At 45.5% G+C, this 21,236-nt stretch overlaps 1 protein-coding gene and 1 pseudogene across 4 annotated transcripts in view; both read left to right on the top strand.

Moving 5' to 3' along the window:
• FES (FES proto-oncogene, tyrosine kinase) overlaps window positions 1–21,236 on the top strand; it is a 498,639-nt gene that overhangs the window by 404,196 nt on the left and 73,207 nt on the right. The gene's annotated exons all lie outside the window — the stretch shown is intronic.
• LOC144825360 (uncharacterized) lies at window positions 17,248–19,159 on the top strand (annotated as a pseudogene).

The raw sequence follows: 21,236 nt of genomic DNA, 5'->3' as shown, positions 1-21,236 counted from the left end.
GCCCCATGGCTCACTAAGAGGAAAAACAAGCTAATGAAACGCGATCAACCCGAGTGATCCCAAAACAAACAAGCCGTAGCCGGGCATAGCGCAAACCGCTATGCCAATAACATCCGTAGTCCCCTCACCCAAAAGGAAAACACAGAAACCATCCCGAGGGGGATGACTCACCCCAAGTAACGAGACACCGTCGCCAAACAAAGCCCCCCGTCGCCAGACAAGGCCTCAGGCAGAGGCACGGAGTGCACCCCAAACGGCATCAGGGTGAGGGGACGGCGGCCAAAACGGCATAAGGGTGAGGGGACAGCGGCCAAAGAGGCCGCTAGGTGGGCGGGGGAGGAATAAATACTCTTCCCTGCCCCCAACAGGCCGGATGTGACGCTCGGGACCCCCGAGACTAAAAGAGCTGGGCTGCCCCCGTGTGCCATCTTGTGACACTATGGGGGCCGCTCTCTTATGTGTGTCCCCTGCGGGGACGTGTCGGACGGCCCATCTTTAAATGACTTTTCAGTGAAAACCAGTTTCCGGAGAAGCAATGAAAAGGTTTACGAACACCCAAACACTGTTACAGTCTTGTATGTAAATCACCAAACGAAATAAGATTCCAAAGTACTACAATCCAGTTTTGCCAGCATGGCACCATGTTTCCACTCCACGGTATTCGTTTACCAAATCAGTTCTTTTCTGGGAGTTAAAGGTTTATTTTTCTTTCTTTGATCAAACTACACGGCACCAATTATTTGTAAGAGCGAAACCGGAGGGGGGTTAGGGACCTGGGGCAATCACTGGCCGGCCCCGCAGAGCTCTGACAACCTTATTATGCAATGATGGACGGGGGCTGTGGGATAATCGCTCGATCCAGCGCTTTTCCATAGTCATGAACCGCCTGTTGCTCTGTTCGGTACCCTTCACCAGTTTTGTGGGAGGAGAGAACCGTGGGGTGTTACCTGTTTAGTTTTGTTTCAATGCCATTTTTAAATGTACGGCGCCAACTGCGTGATTCTGTGCCGCGAAATAGTCTCTGGTGGAAATTAAGGAATTGGGGTATATCTGAAGCACTTTTAAAAATGATTATATTATTATAGTCCTATACCTGGGTACAGATCAAAATTGGCGATGGTAGACACACTACCTGGCTACTAATGTTGGATTGAAACAAGGCTGTGTTTTGGCTCCTTGCCTTGTTAGGGCTCGGCCTACTTCACCACTTCGTTCCTCAGTGCGCGAGATTTTTCGGTATTTTTTTTGCCATCTGCATGGTAATTGGTCCTCACGGTGCTGTGTTTGTAGTAGCCTTCACGCAATAGGCCATATGGATTTCAGTTTCGGCACTTCCTGCATATTCTGTGCGGTTATGCGCAGGGGAGTGTAATACATTTTCAATTACGAGCTGTCAGGGTGCCGCGGTAATAGAATCCAGATGGTCGGGGCGCGTTCACCAGTCTGCAGTGAGTTTGTTGGGCGAGCGTTCGTCTGCATCCTTTCATGTGTAAGTGTTGGCACAAGTGTTCACTATCTCCAGCACACACACACACACACACAAAATCACATGCACCCCACACTCATTCACTGGAACTCACCAGTGCACACACATGCAAACACGTGTGTTCACTATTTCCAGCACACACTTCACGCACACGGACACACACACACTCTCATGCACTCCCCTGGCTTCTTCCGCCAGACTAGCACACACTGAGCTCAGCAAGAAGCCTCCTTTCAGCTGATCTGCCTCAGACTCGCCTTTGATAGCAGCAAGTGGCCCTCAGGTAGAAGTTTGCGCTTGATTAAGTACTTTTACATTCACATAACTCCGAGATTATGTCTGTGCAATGCCTGGCACTTGAGGCACGTGAGCAGCGCACACAGGGATAGACGCAGTACAACTTTCGCCAGCTATTAAACACATAGGAAATACATATTTATTTTCATCACACCAACTAAATTAAGGGGGAAAACATGTATCGCTTTTATTGCAAAGACCATGACCGAACATTTGATACACAAAGGCACGGTGTTTTTTGCGTTGATAATACGGTTTTATTTCTTGGGTGTGGGTAAGCGGACATGGAAATGGGGAAGGTAAATCGCACGGCTTTCTCCCCACAGCTTCGCTTTTCTTTTTTTTTGTTACAAGAAAAAGCACGCAAGCCCAGATCCATTTAATTATCGTAACAAGACGGCTCGGAGCTCCGCCCCACAGAGTGACAGTGAGTGCAGAGTGAGTGCAGAGTGACAGTGAGTGCAGAGTGAGTGCAGAGTGACAGTGAGTGCAGAGTGACAGTGAATGCAGCGTGACAGTGAGTGCAGAGTGACAGTGAGTGCAGAGTGAGTGCAGAGTTACAGTGAGTGCAGAGTGACAGTGAGTGCAGAGTGACAGTGAATGCAGAGTGAGTGCAGAGTGACAGTGAGTGCAGAGTGAGTGCAGAGTGACAGTGAGTGCAAACTGAGTGCAGAGTGACAGTGAGTGCAGAGTGAGTGCGAGAGTGACAGTGAGTGCAGAGTGAGTGCAGAGTGACAGTGAGTGCAGAGTGACATTGAGTGCAGAGTGAGTGCAGAGTGACAGTGAGTGCAGAGTGAGTGTAGAGTGACAGTGAGTGGAGTGAGTGCAGAGTGACAGTGAGTGCAGAGTGAGTGCAGAGTGATAGTGAGTGCAGAGTGAGTGCAGAGTGACAGTAAGTGCAGAGTGAGTGCAAGAGTGACAGTGAATGCAGAGTGAGTGCGAGAGTGACAGTGAGTGCAGAGTGACAGTGAGTGCAGAGTGAGTGCAGAGAGACAGTGAGTGCAGAGTGACAGTGAGTGCAGAGTGAGTGTAGAGTGACAGTGAGTGCAGAGTGAGTGTAAAGTGACAGTTAGTGCAGAGTGACTGCAGAGACAGTGTATATCGGTGCAGGGTGCACATTGTGTGAGTGTGCAGAATGAGTGTGCAGGATAAACAGTGAGTGACTATGCAGGGTGGCATTGGGAGTGTGCGGGTGAGCAGTGTGTGAATGTATAGGGGCAGTGTGTGAGTGTGCAGAAAATACCACACACATACACCACACACACATACCACACACACACACCATACACACACCACACACACATACACCACACACACATAACACACACACAAACCACACACACCTCACTCTCTCAAGACCACACACTCGTCACCACTCACCACCACACACTCACCACCACACACTCACCCCCACAGACTCACCCCCACAGACTCACCCCCACAGACTCACCCCCACAGACTCACCACCACACACTCACCACCACACACTCACCACTACACACAAAACAACACACACAACAACACACCCCCAGCCGTCAATGAATGTTTTCACCAGGCACAAACACCAACAACCATCAATGTACGCTTTCACTAAAAACAAACACGACCATGCATCAGTGCCGCTAAACACCCACGCACACAACAAACAATGTCAGTGCAACTTTCACCAAACACACACACACACCAACAGCTGACAGTGCACCAGCCACTCTTTCAATTGGCACAATCATCAACAGCTGTCAGTGCACCCTTTCACCAACCACACGCATTACCATCCAGCTCTGTATGCTTGACAGCCACACTCAGTAACAGCTCTTACTGCACGCTACCACCAGTCATACACACCTCAAGCCACCACTATACGCTTCCACCAAATACACACACCAACAGCCATCACTGCACAATTCCTACAGGCACACACATCCACCACCCATCAATGCACACACCAATTGATAAAGCATCCACCAATTAATATTGTACCTATCGCACTATGCTGCACTTTACCTTTTAAAGATAATGCGTTAAAGTGCAGCATGCCACCATTGATAACATTCCAATCCAACACACATATCTCCAACACACACCACATGCTTCCACTCCAAAACACATGCCTAAAACACATTGCCATTTACAATGCCATTATCTCTAACTCAAACAAACCCGAGCCCTAATGCATTCCTAATGCTTGTTAATCTTTTTATGGCAGATCTCCCAGTTCATTTTAAAAATGTCAACTCGCATTCTCCTTCGATCTTTGGTACAGAGATAAAATATCTGCAATATGCAGACGATGCCATTTTATTGAGCCAAACAGTTATAGGGTTAAAAAGATTATTTCATTCTTTTAACTCTTATGTCACACAAAATGGATTAACAATTAATACAAAAAAGACAAAAATAATGACTATGGGTAAAGGCAAACTGAGAATCAAAGAATGGAATATCAATGCCCTGGTAATTGAAAATGTTAAATCTTATAAATATCTGGGAATCACTTTTGATGACGGATTACTATTTAGGCAGCATTTTAATAAACTTGAAGCCAGAGGTTCTTCTCTCGCATTTGCCTTTAGAAAATTGTAGGGATAAACTATCATGCCCTAATTATGAACATCTAATGAGGGTGATGAGAACAAAGTTAATTCCATCTTTGGACTATTGCTCCATCATCTTTAGGGGCAAAGATGCGAAACCGCTCGACGATATAGAAATTAGGACATATAAAGCTGTTTTTAAGATTCCTAAATATATTAGTCGTGCAAATGAAAGATTAGAGTTTGGGCTAAAGAACCAATTACTGGCAAGTCAATCTTCATTTCTAAAGTCCTTATTATCACTAGTACGATCAGAGGACGGATCGTTAGCAAAGCTATGCTGGCTCGAAAACTCAAAAGGTGAATATTCAAGGAAGTTGCAGCTTTAGTTAAATGAATGCCTAGGCAATTTTGAATGTTCGAAATTAGAAGACAAAATGAGAAGTAAAATAGTTTTTAAGAAAGAAATGAATCAAACGGCAGCATTATTAACTATTATAGCGGATAAGGAGGACTTAAGGAAAAAAAATCATTTTTGGTCAATAGCTAATTCTTTTGGCAGGTTGTCGCCCCAACCCTATCTGTCATATCATTTAAAACCTTTGATTAAAAATAAATGTATGCTCTTAAGGTTGGGAAGATATCCGACAAAAGATGGAACTCCGAAATGGGAGAACAAATGGTCATCGAGTATTTGCAAGCTTTGTGGGCTAAGTGAGGAAACCTTGATGCATATTGTAACCTTATGCCCAGCCCTGGCAGATGCTCGGAAGTCTATTCTTAAACCGATTTTTAACGAACTAGGAATTAGAACATGCAGGAATGCAATTGTTGCCTGTTTATGTGGGGGCGAAATTAAGTAAGTAACTTTATTGTACAGTTAATTAAAACTCAATTTTTTTTAAAATCCACAGTTTAAAAAGAAGTATACATCAAAAGATAAAATTAATTAACAAACTTTAAAATACATGGGTCGCCGTAATCTCGCTTTGTGCGGTGGTGAATAAAGTTCATGTTTCCAATGTAATTTGTTGATGTTATTGTATGAGCTGGAGTCCAAGTATTGTGCTCTGGAGCACTATCTGTCTATTAGTATGCTTCTTCATTTTGCTTATTCTTGAGTCTTTCCGTCACTGTATCAAAAACTTTTGAGAGACGGCAGTTTAATTGGGTCTCCTGCGGGTTGAAGCACAGTTTGACTGCCTGTCTACAAGTCCTGATGCCCTTCTGGTTCCATCTTGCTCATAGTAAAGATCTGCTTTTATCTATTAAGCCTGGGCAAATACAAATTATGTGTGTCAAATCTTCAGGTCCTTCTCTACAAAGACGGCAAATCTGATCTTCTTGTTTCCTTTTCCATGGCGCCAGATGTGGGAGGATTGGTAAAATACCAAGCCGCAGTTTAAAAAAAATTCTTTTACCTCCTGTTTGAATCCCCATTCCAAATAAGCTTGTGCCTTAAGTGTTTTGTAGTCGTTTAGCACTATCCATCCATGTGCCCTCTTTGCTAGAGCTTCCTTGTCTTCTGTTAATGATATTATTTTCGTTACTTTAGTTACAACCTTTTTGAAGCTCTTATGGTCTGCTGGTGATTCCCAAAGATCAGTCAATTCAAATCTCTCTAGTGATTCCGATAGATACTCTCTGGCAGGTGATTGCTCTCGTTGTTGCAGCTCGGTCCATAGATGGGCGTTTAAGGTTCCTTGTTCAGCGTTTCGGATCTTATAACAGCATTTTATATGGCTGCCCCTTCTTTCCACCGTCTGCTTCTGGAGGCCAAATTCGAGGCGTATTTGGGCAGGAGATACATAGCTGGGTAGCTGAAAGATGGATCTATAGGTTTTACTAATCACTTTGTCTAGAATCAGCGCATCTTTTCCATATGTTGATTCGCTCCCATATGTCAGCATAGGTTGTAAACGTGCTCTTATTACTTGTAGGAGCGGGTCCACTGTACAATCTGGCAGGACTTTCTTCAGGGGCTTCAGCGCAAGATAGCTCATGGTGCCTTTTCGATGCAGCGTCTCTAATTAAGGTTTAAACGAGCCTCTGCTATCTAATAGTACCCCAAGGTACTTGTAGCTTGTTACATGGTCCAGTTTCTGCTCTTCCAGATACCTGATGTTTTTCCTAGCCTTCCTGTAGTTCACGGTCATGATTTTTGTTTTTGTTAGGTTGATGGTTAATCCGTTGCGCTGTGAAAATGAGCTGGTAGTATTCAGAAGGTGTTGGAGGCCAATTGGGGTCAAGCTGATTAGGACCAGGTCATCAGCATACAGGAGATTGGACAGCATGATTTCTCCCAATCGTGGGGCATGTGATTTGGTGCTGTCCAATTCCCCTGGTAAATCTGCTAGGAAAAGATTAAACAGCGTAGGAGCTAGGATGCACCCTTGTTTCAGGCCTTTAGAGGTGCTAATCCGCCTTGAGAGATGTGTCCTTTCTCCCAGCTTAATCTTGACCCAGGTGTTGGTGTGAAGTGAGATCAGCTGCTTCAGAAGAGGTTGTGGTATCCCCCATATTTCCAGCTTTTGCCATAGTTTGGCCCGGTCCATGTGGTCAAACGCTGAGCTGTAGTCTATAAAACATAGAAATAGCGAGTTCTTTCCTGCTTTAGCCGCGTCTGCCAGCAGAGTTAATGCCATGACGTTGGTGGTGGTGCCCTGTCCTCTACAGAATCCTGTTTCATTTACCGGGATTATTTGTTTTGACGCAGCCCAGGATGTCAATTCATCCAGTAATAGACCAGCATAGTACTTTGCCTCTATGTCTATTAGGGCAATCAACCGGTAATTGCAAGGGTTACTCCTGTCGCCCTGCTTATAAATTGGGCTTATGATCGATCCTTTCCAGGATGCCGGGCTGGTTTCTAGCCCTTGAATGCCCATGAAGACTGGTACCAGTGTGTTACTCCAAAATTCCATGTCATGTTTAAATATTATTGGTGGTATCCCGTTTGGACCTGGTGCTCCTTCTGACTTGCCCTTCTGTATTTGTGTTTTTATCCGAGCCGCTGTTATATTAATATTATTTTCTTTGCTGTTTGATATTTTGCTGGTATTTCTTGCTCTGTCTTTGTTTTTTTGATTGTGTTTTTTCCCTTTCTTTTTGGTGTATTTTCTAGTCCCTTGTTCGATCTTTCCTGTGTCGTTGTCCTTCTGTTCCCTCTCCGTTTTCTGTGATTTCACTTCAGTGGCGTTATCCTCTTTGTTTTTGTCAATAAAGTGGTTGTACAGATGATTTGCCCAATCTGCCTCTGATATATATGAGCTTATTCCGTGGTGACCTGGCCGTTGAAGGCTGTGAATTGTCTGCCAAAACCTGGCGCTGTTTTTCAATTTCGAGTTGTGCATTATTTTTGCCCAGAGTTCGTCGTCCGTCTGTCTTTTTTTTCCCAGATTACCTTTTTTAACCTGGCTTTTAAATCACGTAGGTCTTCTTGCAGTGCCTCATTTTGTGGTTGGGCTCGCAGTTGTTTCAGAATTTGTTTTATTTTCCGCTTAAGTCTTTTTGTCTCCGGTGTACTGGTCTTTCCTGATATGGGCCTCTGAGATTTACCTCTAAGGGTCTTTGGTTTTGTGGCATGATTAATCCCGAAAGCCTTCGTATACTCCTCCCAGGCTTCTATTGGGTTCATGGCCATCTTATCTTGATGAATTAGATCCTTCACATTTGTGGATAGTTCTTCAAGCTTGTCTGGTTTGTACCTTATTCGTGTGAAGTCTGAAGTATATTCGATCCCAGTGCTTACCCTGGATTCCATAAAACTCTCTCTGGTGATGCTTAAGACAATTTCTTGCGGCAGATGGTCGCTTTGATCATTGTCACCCAGTTTAAATGTTTTAATGATGTCAAACAAAGGGAGAGTTGCAAGTGTATAATCTAGGTAGGAGGAAATTGTTGCGGAGTGATAAGTTGATGCTGGTAGGGTATCCTCTGTGAACCGACCATTCAGCACCCTCAGGGTTAGTTGCTCTAAGTCCTTTAGTAGTTGATTTGAGCACTTTGTTTGTTTGTTTGAAAGTGCTTGTGCTTGAGTTGGAATACCCCAAGCTGTGTTAAGCTCCTGTGATAGTTCCTCATCCAGTGTGGTTCCAAAGAGAAAGAGGTTGAAGTCTCCTGTCAGAATCAAGTTCTCAGCTTCTCTCTCTTCTATGATTCTTGCTGTTTCCTTGACCAGCTCTCTTGCACCTTTCACTCTGTGCTTCGGGTGTATATAGGAATTAATTATAACAAGAGGTTGGTCCTTATTTCTGATATTGATTGTTATAGCTATTGCCTGTATAGCGTTTGGAGCTATGGTTCTAATCTTTATCTCCTCCATTGCTCCTATTGTGAGAATTGAGGCAAAAATCATCAGTCCGCCTGAGCTATGACCAAAGGTTGAGGTCCTAGTAGCTGGGACTATTTGTGTCATGTATCCTTCCAGGGCTGTCTCGCGTTCTTCCCAGGTTTCTTGTAATAGTATCAGGTCAAATGACCTTAAGTAATTTAATTTTTCCCGATCGTCCAGTTTGTTGGTCAAACCATTGGTGTTCCAGGTACATATTCTAAGATTAGTCGGAGTGGTGTGTGGTAAGGTCTGGCCAGGAATCCCTTGTCATTGCCCGCCCCTGTTTGTTATTGTTCGCTGTATATTGTCCAGATTGGGGATTGGTGGATTTGTTATTACCGTTTATATAAGAGCCTCCCTTGAGGCCCTGGTGGCTGGCTGAGAGCTCCTTTTTAAATTGATGTTGCTGTGTGAAAGTGTTCTTTTTTGCTCCCCTGTAAAAACGGTGTTGGGTAGGCTAGTCTCTTTCCTAGTTCCAGTTTTATTCCCCACTGGGAGAATTTGTTAATTTCTCCTAGTATCCGATCAACCAGCTCATTAGATATCCATGTTGTCTTTGTCGTTTCTGGTTTATGTGGGTCACATGTGGGTTGAAATTCGATTTGAAGCAAGTCAGTTGAATTGATGTCTTCCAATCCCTTAATCGAGTTAACAAGTTTTATTATGTTTCCTCTATTCAAGGTATCCACTCTTCCTCTAGATTTATACTCGGGGACAAATAGCAATATATCTGTCTCTTTTGATGCAGTGGCCCTGGTTTCTTGGGCTAAGGGTACCTCGTGGTGTGTAACCCGGTTGGGGAGTTGGTTATTATTGTTTTTAAGTATAGCAGCAGTTTCGATTCTGTTGGATTCTTCCAGTTCCTGCTCTAGGGCTGTCTGCTCCCCACTTTGAGTCCTTTCCCTTGGCGGAAAATCCGTTACGCTCGCGGATTTTGTGAATTTTCGGTAAATTCGCGATCCGCAAACTCCCGCGAATTTACCGCGAATTCGCAAATCCGCGAGCGGCGGATTCCGGGGGCAAAAGTTCAAGCCTTGCTGGCCTGTTGTAACTATTTTACGATGGCGCCGGCAAGCTGCCAGCGCCATCCTAAAATAGTTACTAAGTTAGCTTCAACAGGAAGCTCTAATAGATAAAATAAAGCCGGTGCTCGAGCACCTGCTTTATTTTATCTATTAGAGCTCCTGTTGAAGCTAATTTAGTAACTATTTTAGGATGGCGCTGGCAGCTTGCCGGCGCCATCGTAAAATAGTTACAACAGGCCAGGAAGGTGTGCCTTCTTTCCAAATCTACCGTCGAAAATCAGCTGTGATGCTGGATAGAGAGGCCTTTGCATCCTTGACTTTCACGAGCGCAATCCTCGTGCTGTTCCTGTGGCCAGGAGCTTCTGTATCTTCATCTGCTGCTCTGATCGGTCTCTGACCTTTTATACACACAAGAGGCATGTGCACTCGCATGGAAGCCCCGTCCGTTTGGCCCCGCCCACACACTCGCGGTGTGCACCGTCTTCCCGCCATTTACCCACTATGAAGGACAGCTCACTCAAGGGAGCCCTGCGTCCTTCGGCGTGATTGCATAGTAACACACACCTGGTCGCTGTAGACAACTCTCTGGCACTTTAGGCAGCTGTAGTGTAGTAAAAGCACTATACATCTACCCAACGAGGTAGCACTTACTGATTATCCAGTAGAAAGTACTCCAGTTGAGTAGAGGTATGGCACAAAACGGTGGCGTCTTCTTGAATAAATATGAAGGGCAGGGTTCATTCTGGCACGATGGTCCTGGCACAAAAATTAAACCTCAACTGGAGGCACTTACAGATATCAATTAAGCATGTGCCCTAGTTGAAGCTTAAATTCAGTGACTCATTCATCAGCCCAAAAACAATCGTGAGCGTTGTCAAGGCTGGGCAGATGTGCCTTCTTCCCAAATATACCATCGAAAATCAGCTGTGATGCTGGATAGAGAGGCCTTTGCATCCTTGACTTTCACGAGCGCAATCCTCGTGCTGTTCCTGTGGCCAGGAGCTTCTGTATCTTCATCTGCTGCTCTGATCGGTCTCTGACCTTTTATACACACAAGAGGCATGTGCACTCGCATGGAAGCCCCGTCCGTTTGGCCCCGCCCACACACTCGCGGTGTGCACCGTCTTCCCGCCATTTACCCACTATGATGGACAGCTCACTCAAGGGACCCCTGCGCCCTTCGGCGCGATTGCATAGTAACACACACCTGATCGCTGTATACAACTCTCTGGCACTTTAGGCAGCTGTAGTGTAGTAAAAGCACTATACATCTACCCAACGAGGTAGCACTTACTGATTATCCAGTAGAAAGTACTCCAGTTGAGTAGAGGTATGGCACAAAACGGTGGCGTCTTCTTGAATAAATATGAAGGGCAGGGTTCATTCTGGCACGATGGTCCTGGCACAAAAATTAAACCTCAACCGGAGGAACTTACAGATATCAATTAAGCATGTGCCCTAGTTGAAGCTTAAATTCAGTGACTCATTCATCAGCCCAAAAACAATCGTGAGCGTTGTCAAGGCTGGGCAGATGTGCCTTCTTCCCAAATATACCATCGAAAATCAGCTGTGATGCTGGACAGAGGCCTTTGCATCCTTGACTTTCACGAGCGCAATCCTCGTGCTGTTCCTGTGGCCAGGAGCTTCTGTATCTTCATCTGCTGCTCTGATCGGTCTCTGACCTTTTATACACATAAGAGGCATGTGCACTCGCATGGAAGCCCCGTCCGTTTGGCCCCGCCCACACACTTGCGGTGTGCACCGTCTTCCCGCCATTTACCCACTATGATGGACAGCTCACTCAAGGGACCCCTGCGCCCTTCAGCGCGATTGCATAGTAACACACACCTGGTCGCTGTAGACAACTCTCTGGCACTTTAGGCAGCTGTAGTGTAGTAAAAGCACTATACATCTACCCAACGAGGTAGCACTTACTGATTATCCAGTAGAAAGTACTCCAGTTGAGTAGAGGTATGGCACAAAACGGTGGCGTCTTCTTGAATAAATAGGAAGGGCAGGGTTCATTCTGGCACGATGGTCCTGGCACAAAAATTCAACCTCAACCGGAGGAACTTACAGATATCAATTAAGCATGTGCCCTAGTTGAAGCTTAAATTCAGTGACTCATTCATCAGCCCAAAAACAATCGTGAGCGTTGTCAAGGCAGGGCAGATGTGCCTTCTTCCCAAATATACGATCGAAAATCAGCTGTGATGCTGGACAGAGGCCTTTGCATCCTTGACTTTCACGAGCGCAATCCTCGTGCTGTTCCTGTGGCCAGGAGCTTCTGTATCTTCATCTGCTGCTCTGATCGGTCTCTGACCTTTTATACACACAAGAGGCATGTGCACTCGCATGGAAGCCCCGCCCCAAATCCGCGGATCCGCAAATCCGCAAAATCCGCCGATTTTGCGGATCCGCGATCCGTAAATACGCAAATCCGCGAATCGTGGATCCGCAAAATCCGCCCATGCTTACTGACTATCCGTATGTCTCCTTTCTGTGCTGCGTAAGTCTCGTTCTTGCTCAGATCTATCCCATTGTTGCGTGTGTTGTGCCTTTCTGTCCTTCATTTGCCCGGGCTGTTCAATCGCCGTCTCTAATAATTCTTTTGACATTGGAATTTTCAGATTGTTTGAGATCCTTGTGGTTTTCAGTTTCTTGTCCAGAGACGGAGTCTGCTCAACCTGGGTAGAAGGTGCCGCTTTCTTTTCTTGTTCTATTTGGTCCTGGGTTTCCGCCGGCTGCCTCTCCTCTTTGTAGACAGCAGCTGTCATTTTCCTGTTCCTGCCCTTCCTTTTTTGTTTCCGTCGAGTTCGTGAGTTTGTAGGTGCCTCTGTGCTGACTCTTTCGTGCAATGAGGCATTTGAGATGAAATTTTCTGAGGATTGTCTAGAATTGAGAGGACAGTTCTTCTCATTTTGAATCAACTCGTTTTCAGCTCCTTTTATGATTCCATTTATTTGATTGTCCTCGATTACATTTCCCACATTGACTGTAGCTATTAAGTCAGATGTTGTGTTTGGTTTCAAATTTGCCAGAAGGTTCTCTAACATTGTCGGTAACATTGGTAGCTTGTTTATTATTGGGGAGCAGTCACATTCTGTTCTTACTAACTCAGAGAGTTCTGCAGCTTTCTGTCCCCTTTTAATGAGGCCATTTAGATCTCCTAGTTTCTTCTCTATCCCTGAGGCAAACTCCGCTAGTGTTTGCAATACTGTTAGCTGCATGTCTAGTTTATCAGATTGGTATTGTAGAGCTGTTGCTGATAGTTGAATTGTGTTTAATAAAGTTGCCCAGAATGTATTGGACGGGCTTTTACTCTCTTCTCTGTACGAGCTAGCGGGTTTTCCCATGTTAAGGCTTTTAGTTGGTTTTTGGTTATATGAGGCCACTAGGTCTTCCCACTCTTGCGTTGCGAGGAAGGTCATGTCGCTGTCTATGGTGTATGAGTTCTCCTGTAGCTGATTCTGAGGTGAATCGAGTCGGCCCATTTCTCTCTGCTCTTTTGAGGCCGTTGGGGAACTAGCTTGTGTGTTCTTCAGCATCGGTGAGAGGCTACTGTTTGACTGAGGTGTTATTGTCCTTTCATCCTGTACATTCTGAGTTTTTTGTCGTAGGAATGGAGTTGATTGATCACCCCAGTCTTGAGACTCCTGATGTTCTGGAGAGGTGGTAGGATCTAATGCTCTGTCTGTTTTGATCCCGCTGGGAGAAATTTCCTTGCCTTGAGAGCTTTCTGTTTTAATCCTGCTAGGAGGTGTTTTCTTGCCTTGAGAGCTTTTTAGTTGGGTGGCTGGTGAACTACTGGCCTCCACTGGCCGTTCTGTTGTTTTCCCTCCAATGCCTTCTTCCCCAATTTTGCTTTTTTTGCCAACTTTCGGTGGGCACTGTGCGACTATTGTCCGCATGAATATCCGCTACTGTAATCTTTACAGTTTTTTCGGTTTCCAGTGTTTTTTGCGTTTGTAGTAGGGGATATTCTATCTTCCCGGGCTCCAATGGGGTTGGTAAGCCCTCTAGATTCCCGTTTTTTGTATAAATTGCCATTCCAGGATCTTTTAGAAATGCAAATTTGGTGTAAATTTTTGGTTGGTAGGAGTTGGAGATTTTTCTGACGGGCTCTCCTATGGTTATAAGCTCTTGGATTCTATCTCTTTTCTCTCCCTTAAGAGTATTGTTTAGTTGTTTTATATTGTTTAGTCCCTTTGTGGTTACTAGATTGTTTTCTTTGCTGGCGTCCGTTCCGGTGATCTGGGGGGTGCCCATGCCTATATTGATTTTTTTGTCAATGTTGGTGTCTTTACCGTCCTCATTAACCTTAATATTTGCTGTTTTGCTGAGGTCTTTGTCTGAGGGTTTTATTGGAGTTCCACCTTCTTTCACAGTCTCCTTTTTGCGTTTTAATATTGGTTTTATAATAGACCTTCTCACTCTTCCTGACCTCATGGCTACCCAGATAAACGAGTAGGCTGGTAGTTGGTAGTTGATTTTTGATGGTTGCTGTCGGTGTCGAGTGTCACAGCTTACACGCCCGACTCTGCCCACACGCTGCAGGAACGAGGATAAACCCAGTCCTCCTCCAGCCCCTCCGTATCGCACACTGAATAGCAACCACAGTGCACTAATCACGGGGGTACCGGGAGAGGGTGGGATAAAACAAAACAAGGAAGTTAAAAGGGAAACACAGCTACCCCTTTCTTCTGTGTGAAATGGGAACGGACAGCACCAATTCAACTGTGAAAGCTCTCCTGAATGTTGAAAAGCAGGATACAATGATTCCTTGTAGTACTCAAAGCCCCATCATGCAACTCACTTCTATAAATCTTTGAAAGGATCCAGGGGAAAAAACTCTTTTAGAATCAGAGAAACGCGATATAAACAAGGCTACTCGCGTTATGACCCGAACTCCACATAACGATGTGGAGCAGCTACAAAAATACAGGAAGAAGCATTGGACTCTTGTTCAGGGTTGCCAGATTGGGCTATTTCTCGCACAATTGGGCGATATTTTGCCCGATTGCGCGAGAAAAAATTGTGTTGGGCGGGCTGCCGAAATTTGGGCTAGAATCCGCCGAGTGTGCGGCGGATTCAAAGCTTTGTGCGGCTCCGCGCCGCCCACGCTGCAGCAGATGGTTGCCTTCCTCATCACACCCCTTTTTGACCTTAAGGTGTCTGTGCCCTGCGGCCCCTGCCCACAAGTAACACCTGCAGGGCCGTATATCTTTGCAGACGGGAAGCTGCTTCCAATGAGGGTCCTGCTATACCAGCAGCGACTTCCCGACCTGCCCCCAAAAGTGTGCTGACCTGCCCTGGGGTTCCTGTGACCCAATCGTGGGTCAGATTATTTACTCAGTGGTGCTGTGGTGGGCACGTCAGGTAGGGTACTGCCCCGCCCCAAACCTTTGCCCTTTATCTTTGGGACCCCCCCCCCACTTCCTCCTTTTCAACTTCCGGGCTGAGCCTGCGCTGCGACTACGGACTGCGAGGGAGAGTGACCAGTACCACTGACTGACCGACCATCTTGATTACGACGACGAGGCCTCTGCGTGGCTCCTAGTCTTTGGCCTTCGACTTGTAGCAGCCTCAGCCTGCCCTGCAGTCAGCTGCTCCGCCCGGCCCCAGCCCCTCCTCTCCTGTGAACTCTGCAGATTGCACCGGCGGCCGTCCCCAGCAAGTTTAAAGGTGAGGCCAGTTTTCCTTATCCAAAGAAGCTGCCAGAGTGTTTACCACCAATGCCAAGCAATTCCACATCAGTGCTCCGCTGGCCTCTGTTTGATGTTTCAACAGAGGGGTCTCTGCCCAAATTAGACGCCTATCCTATCATACATATGTTTTACATGGTTCGTTCATTTCTTGTCTCCAGGTATCACCTAAGGTTATTGTTGGTTTCCTTCGGGGTTTCAGCATGTACTGAGCATGTACTAAGCTAAATTGGTTGTATCCATTTTCCACGCTGCACTGTCGGCAGCAAAGGCATTTCACATTTTTTACATGGCTACTCTTGGCATTCTGGTCTGCCGGTTCATCATAACCCGGCTGTTTATATATTATGTTGCAGCGAACATTGCATTGTTTATTCACTGTGTTATTTCTTGCATCATTGCTCATTATTGGAGTATGGTAGTTTTTTAAGCTACTACTGTTACATGTCAGGACTTGTATGTTATTGTGTACAAGTTGGCACTGTTGGGGGCGTCACACCCATGCTAGTGTTGCAGCCATACTGGTTTGGCAATTTAATAGATATGGGGCTCTCTATATGACACACGTACATGGTTGGTACACTGCTGGCACTCTGCTTTTCAGTATCTTAGTTTTTACCACTCCAAGCACATTGATATCATGCTTAACGCTAAACGTCATACGGATTTGGCATGCACTGACGTGCACGTTTTAAATTCATGTTTGTCAGTGTATTGCCCATGGTGGTTTTTTCATATGTCTAAATCTGCAGTTTTTGTATGACTTTTACCCCACACCTGACAGGTTTCAAAGACATATATATATATATATATATATATATATATATATATATATATATATATATATATATATATATATATATATATATATATATATACACATACACACACTCACACGCAGGTGGCAAATTATGCACGTGCAAGAAAGTATGTACATTTTTGTATCATGATTGTGCAAATCTACTGCTGGCCCTATTTTCCCTAGACTGCTTGCAACAGGGCTCGGCACTATAGCCTGCAAATTCCCTAAAGAACGTGTTCTTGACAATTCACAAAAAGGCTCCAATATGGGCTGATGTTGAAAATGACCACCCCACAGATCTCTCCAACCATGCCAGCTCAGGAACACAATTATACACAAATTTCATATGGGCAGCCCCTTGCAGTAACCAGCTAAGCGGATGAATCACATGATGTGCCATATTGTCATTTTTGCATTGTTAACACTATCTGGGTATGTGCACCTCCAGTAGTACCAGTTTAATACCCAAAGCTAGCAGTAAGCAACAGAAATCTGACGATTCAACCATAGCAATGGGGCTGCAACTGCGTGGCAACAGCTTGTCTCTGTTTTTGTTAACTTTTGATCCATTTCAGGTGGAAACAATTTATTTTGGTAATATCTGCCGATTATGTAGCAGATCGATTTGCGCCGAATGTGTCAAATCTATAATTATGCGGAAAAATGCTTCTGTCTCGCAGTCTCACAATCCCAGTGGTCCAGCCTATGACCAAATATTTACAGGGGCAAACACAGGTGGAGATATGTTGAAGGTTACTTTGCATTGCATATTGGGATGAGTGATAAACTGAGTTACAATGCTAAGGAGATGGCTAGTACGTTGACCATGGGTGACGTGTGCAATGCGTTTTAAGGTTCAATTATGATTTGACTTTGTCCTTTTGTGTGGGTTTTTTGGGTGATCAATGCAGGACCAAGTGATGATATGGTTTTTGGCTAACTTTATCGAACCAGGGATGTTGACGGATATTCTATCTCTTCCAATTGCAGATACTTGCCCTACCACACAGCAGAGATTGTACAGTCCTCTACCAGGTCCCAAGAAGCTACAAACTAACTTTAAAAATGGGCAAGTGGTCAAAGTACAAGAAAGTGTACAGAAAGGAATGGGAGTCTGACCCCGAACTAAAAAAGGGTGATTGCCCCTGTAAAAACAGATGAAGCAAAGGCAAACTGTAAATACTGTCACTTACAGCTGCGGGCCCACTACCATGATTTAAAGCTGCATGCATCCACAGCTAGACATCGTGCGCGCATGGACACACCTAGCCTAAACATGGCATCTTTTGCACAACCAGTTTGTCAGTTATCAAATGACCAGAAAAGGAGAGAGCTTAGGATTGCTGTGCAAACTGCATGTAGTACATCAATCAACAGCATTGACAGACTGGGAGAAATTTTAAGTGAAGAAGTTCCTCCTTTCCGTATGCACAGGACAAAGTGCACAGCTTTAATAAATGGACTTTTAGGCCCCTGTTTCAAAGGGGAGCTCCTTCAAGATATGGGCAGTTCTCCGTATTCTTTGATCATTGATGAATCCACTGACATTTCTGTAAAGAAACTACTGTGCATCTGTGTAAAATACTTCAGTAAGAAAAGTAGCAGAATTGTGAGTAGTTACCTTGGAATGATAGAACTGAAAGAGGCATGTGCACAAGACATTGCAAATGCACTTCTGGAGTTCCTCAAGGACAGCAGGCTTCCAAATGAAAATATGGTAGGGGTAGGTACAGATGGCGCAAGTGTGATGTGTGGCAAAAACCACTCCACATATACTTTGTTGAGAGAAAAGCAGCCTACTTTGCAGCTTGTACGGTGCATCTGCCACTCGCTCGACATTGTTGCTAGAAAAGCAATGCAGAGTTTGCCCAGCCATGTGGAGTTCATGGTGAGAGAAACCTACAACTGGTTTGCACATTCTCCAAAGCGCCAGGCAGTCTACAGAGATTTATATCAAACTCTGGATGGAGGAATGCCATTGAAGCTTATTTCGCCATGTGAAACGCGGTGGCTTATCATGGCGGATTGTGTGGAGTGTTTTCTGGAGCAGTATGATGCTCTAAAGCTGCACTTTTGCAACGCATCATACGTAGAACATTGCTATGCAGCTAGAATGCTGCAAGAAATGTACAATGACGAGACAAATTATCTCTATCTTATTTTCTTCAGACCTATGTTGCTAGAAATTAAGGTAGTGAACAAAGCATTTCAGCTTGAATCTGGTGATGTCCTCCACATATTCCGGGATTTGCAAACTTTATATAGGTCCACTATGAGAAGAATTGTAAAGCCCAGTGTCTTCAGTACCAATAGTGAGAAGCAATTGTGTAATTTAGATCTTCAAAGTAGTGCCATTTATCTTGGGCAGGAGGATGCTGACCTTGGCCTTGACGTCCGTAAAAAGCTCCAAGAAAGCAAACTGCCTGATGCTGCCAAGGACTGCATAGAAAAACGGTGCACAGACTTTGTTAAAGTTCTGGCAGCAGAGTATCAGATGCGCTTGCCAGATTCGCTGAGCCTCCTAAGACATTTGGAGCTTCTGAAGCCCCAAAATGTGCTTTCAGATTCTAAACCTCTGGTTACTGACTTGCCAAAAGAGTGTTTTGCAGACCCAACACACATATTAGAAACGCAGTGGCGAACAGTGACTTCATGTTCATTCAATACCTCTTCAGGCATGGAATCCTTCTGGATTGAAGTATTGAATTATAGAGATGCAGCTGGGAATCATCGGTTTCAGGAGTTGGCCATGGGCGCCATTCAACTTCTGACCCTACCCATATCAAATGCACAAGTGGAACGAGTGTTCTCACAAATGACCCTGCTTAAAAATGAGAACCGTAACCGAATGGGTCTGAAACTGCTATCAAATATACTCAACATAAAATTTGGACTAAAGTGCAATGGTCTTAATTCCTCTTCGTTCAAGCCCTCGCCGGAACTGCTAGCAAAATTCAACAGCTGTATCTACAATTAATTGTTTTACTGCTGTTCTTGGCAGTGCCACTGCCAGACTCTATGATGCTGGTAATCTTGGCAGTGCCTGGCCCAGAAGAAGAATTTTGTGCACCTTAACCAGTCAGAACAATTTTGCCCACCTCAACCTGCCACTGCCAAACCCTGAAGGATGCTGCTACATTCTGCACTGCCTGGAGCATTTTCCACACCTCACCCTGCCACTGCCAGTCCCTGAAGGATGCTGCTATTTTTGGGAGTGCCACTGCCAGACCCAGAAGGATGCTGCTAATCTTGGCAGTACCACTGCCAGACTATGGAATGCTACTAATCGTGGCAGTTCATGGCCCAGAAGAAGACGTTTGTGCACCTTTACCAGTCAGAACAATTTTGCCCACCTCAACCTCCCACTGCCACACTCTGGAGGATGCTGCTACATTCTGCACTGCCTGAAGCATTTTCCACACCTCAACATGCCACTGCCAGACTATGGGCTGCTGCTAATCTTGGCAGTGCCTGGCCCAGAAGAAGAAGTTTGTGCACCTTAACCAGTCAGAACAATGTGACCCACCTCAACCTGCCACTGCCAAACCCTGAATGGTGCTGCTACATTCTGCACTGTCAGAAGCATTTTCCACACCTCCACCTGCCACTGCCAGACCCCGAAGGATGCTGTTAATCTTGGCAGAACCACAGACTGAGATGCTGCTAGCCTTCACCATGCCACTGCCAGACTATGGGCTGCTGCTTATCTTGCCAGTGCCTGGCCCAGAAGAACTCTTTGGCACAATTGAACTTTCCACTGTCTGAACAAGGATCTACCATGCTGTTGCCTGGCAAAAAACAGGAGATGGCGCTTGTGTGAGTCTGCAAAATGCACTTGCACTTTATCAGGTATCAGCTCATGGGAACATCAAGCAGCAAGCCCTGCACCCCATGCCTCGAACTGCTCTCTTCCGATGAGTACCAAAAAGTACGAAACATACATAATTTGCGTATGTAAAGAGATGTTCAGCATTGCTTTGGGAGAATTCAAACAAGTGTGAAAAAACATGAAGCATTGGCCAATATTGCCGTTATTCTGGGGGGCCTGACGTGAGTATGCAAGCTGAAGAGCACCTTTCCCAAGAAGAACGTTTCCGCACTTGCAGTCCCCCAAATTGAACCCAGAATATTTTGGGCCTGCTTGCTCCACACCATGCGATATCAAGTGAGTGACAGTTTTCCTGACAGACCAACTTTGATTTCAGGGTACAAAATGTAAGTTATCTGATTAATGTGGGAGGTAAACATATAATCCTTGAAATAGAAGTATATTTGTGAATGTTGTAGTCAGGCTACACGTAAGTTAATGGAGTGGCAAAATTGGGCTACTTTTTGCTACTTTGGGCTACTGTTTTCGTTGCTTTTGGGCGTGACAGTTGTGAAAAAATCTGGCAACACTGCTCGTGTTTCACCAGCCGGTAAAACAGTCTAAAATACTGCAGAAAACCGCTTCGAAACGCAAGCGGTTCACGAGGCAAGGTCCTGGGGCTCTATTTCATGCCATGAATGCCCCAACAGATGTCAGAAGAAAATATCACAAAACAAAGTCCCGGAAAGGTACTAATTTCCCAAGGAGAGCCAAGAGCTCCCAACAGCAATCTAACCAAGCGTTCCAAAGGTAGGTGAATATCCAAATAGGCCAGACAGGGTCCCAAGCCGCCGGTCACTGCAGTCCTCCGGGCCTTCTCACACTCAGGGCCGGACTGGCAACCAAAACCGGCCCTGGGGGAGGAGGGGGATGCCACCAAGCTCTTTACCAGGGCCGCTTTTCCGCCGAATTTGTTACAGGGCCGATTTTGCAGCTTTGCTGCAAAAACGGCCCTGTCACAAAAACGGCCCCCAGGGGCCCAAAAACGGCCCCCACCCTGGGGAATTGCCCGGAGCCCGCAACGGCCAGTCCGGGCCTGCTCACACTGCCCGCGTTCCCACACCGGCTCTCGGCACCCCGGCCAAACACGGGGTAGTCTGCCTTCACCACCAGCAGCCCTCAGCGAGAGTGCGGTTCCGAGCAGCAGCCCAGCCTCAGGCAATCTTCACACGCACTTGCAGACAGA

Source organism: Lissotriton helveticus, chromosome 3_1, assembly GCF_964261635.1.
Source record: "Lissotriton helveticus chromosome 3_1, aLisHel1.1, whole genome shotgun sequence".
In the NCBI taxonomy this organism is placed as follows: Eukaryota; Metazoa; Chordata; class Amphibia; order Caudata; family Salamandridae; genus Lissotriton; species Lissotriton helveticus.
This window is presented reverse-complemented; position numbering and strand designations above follow the sequence as displayed.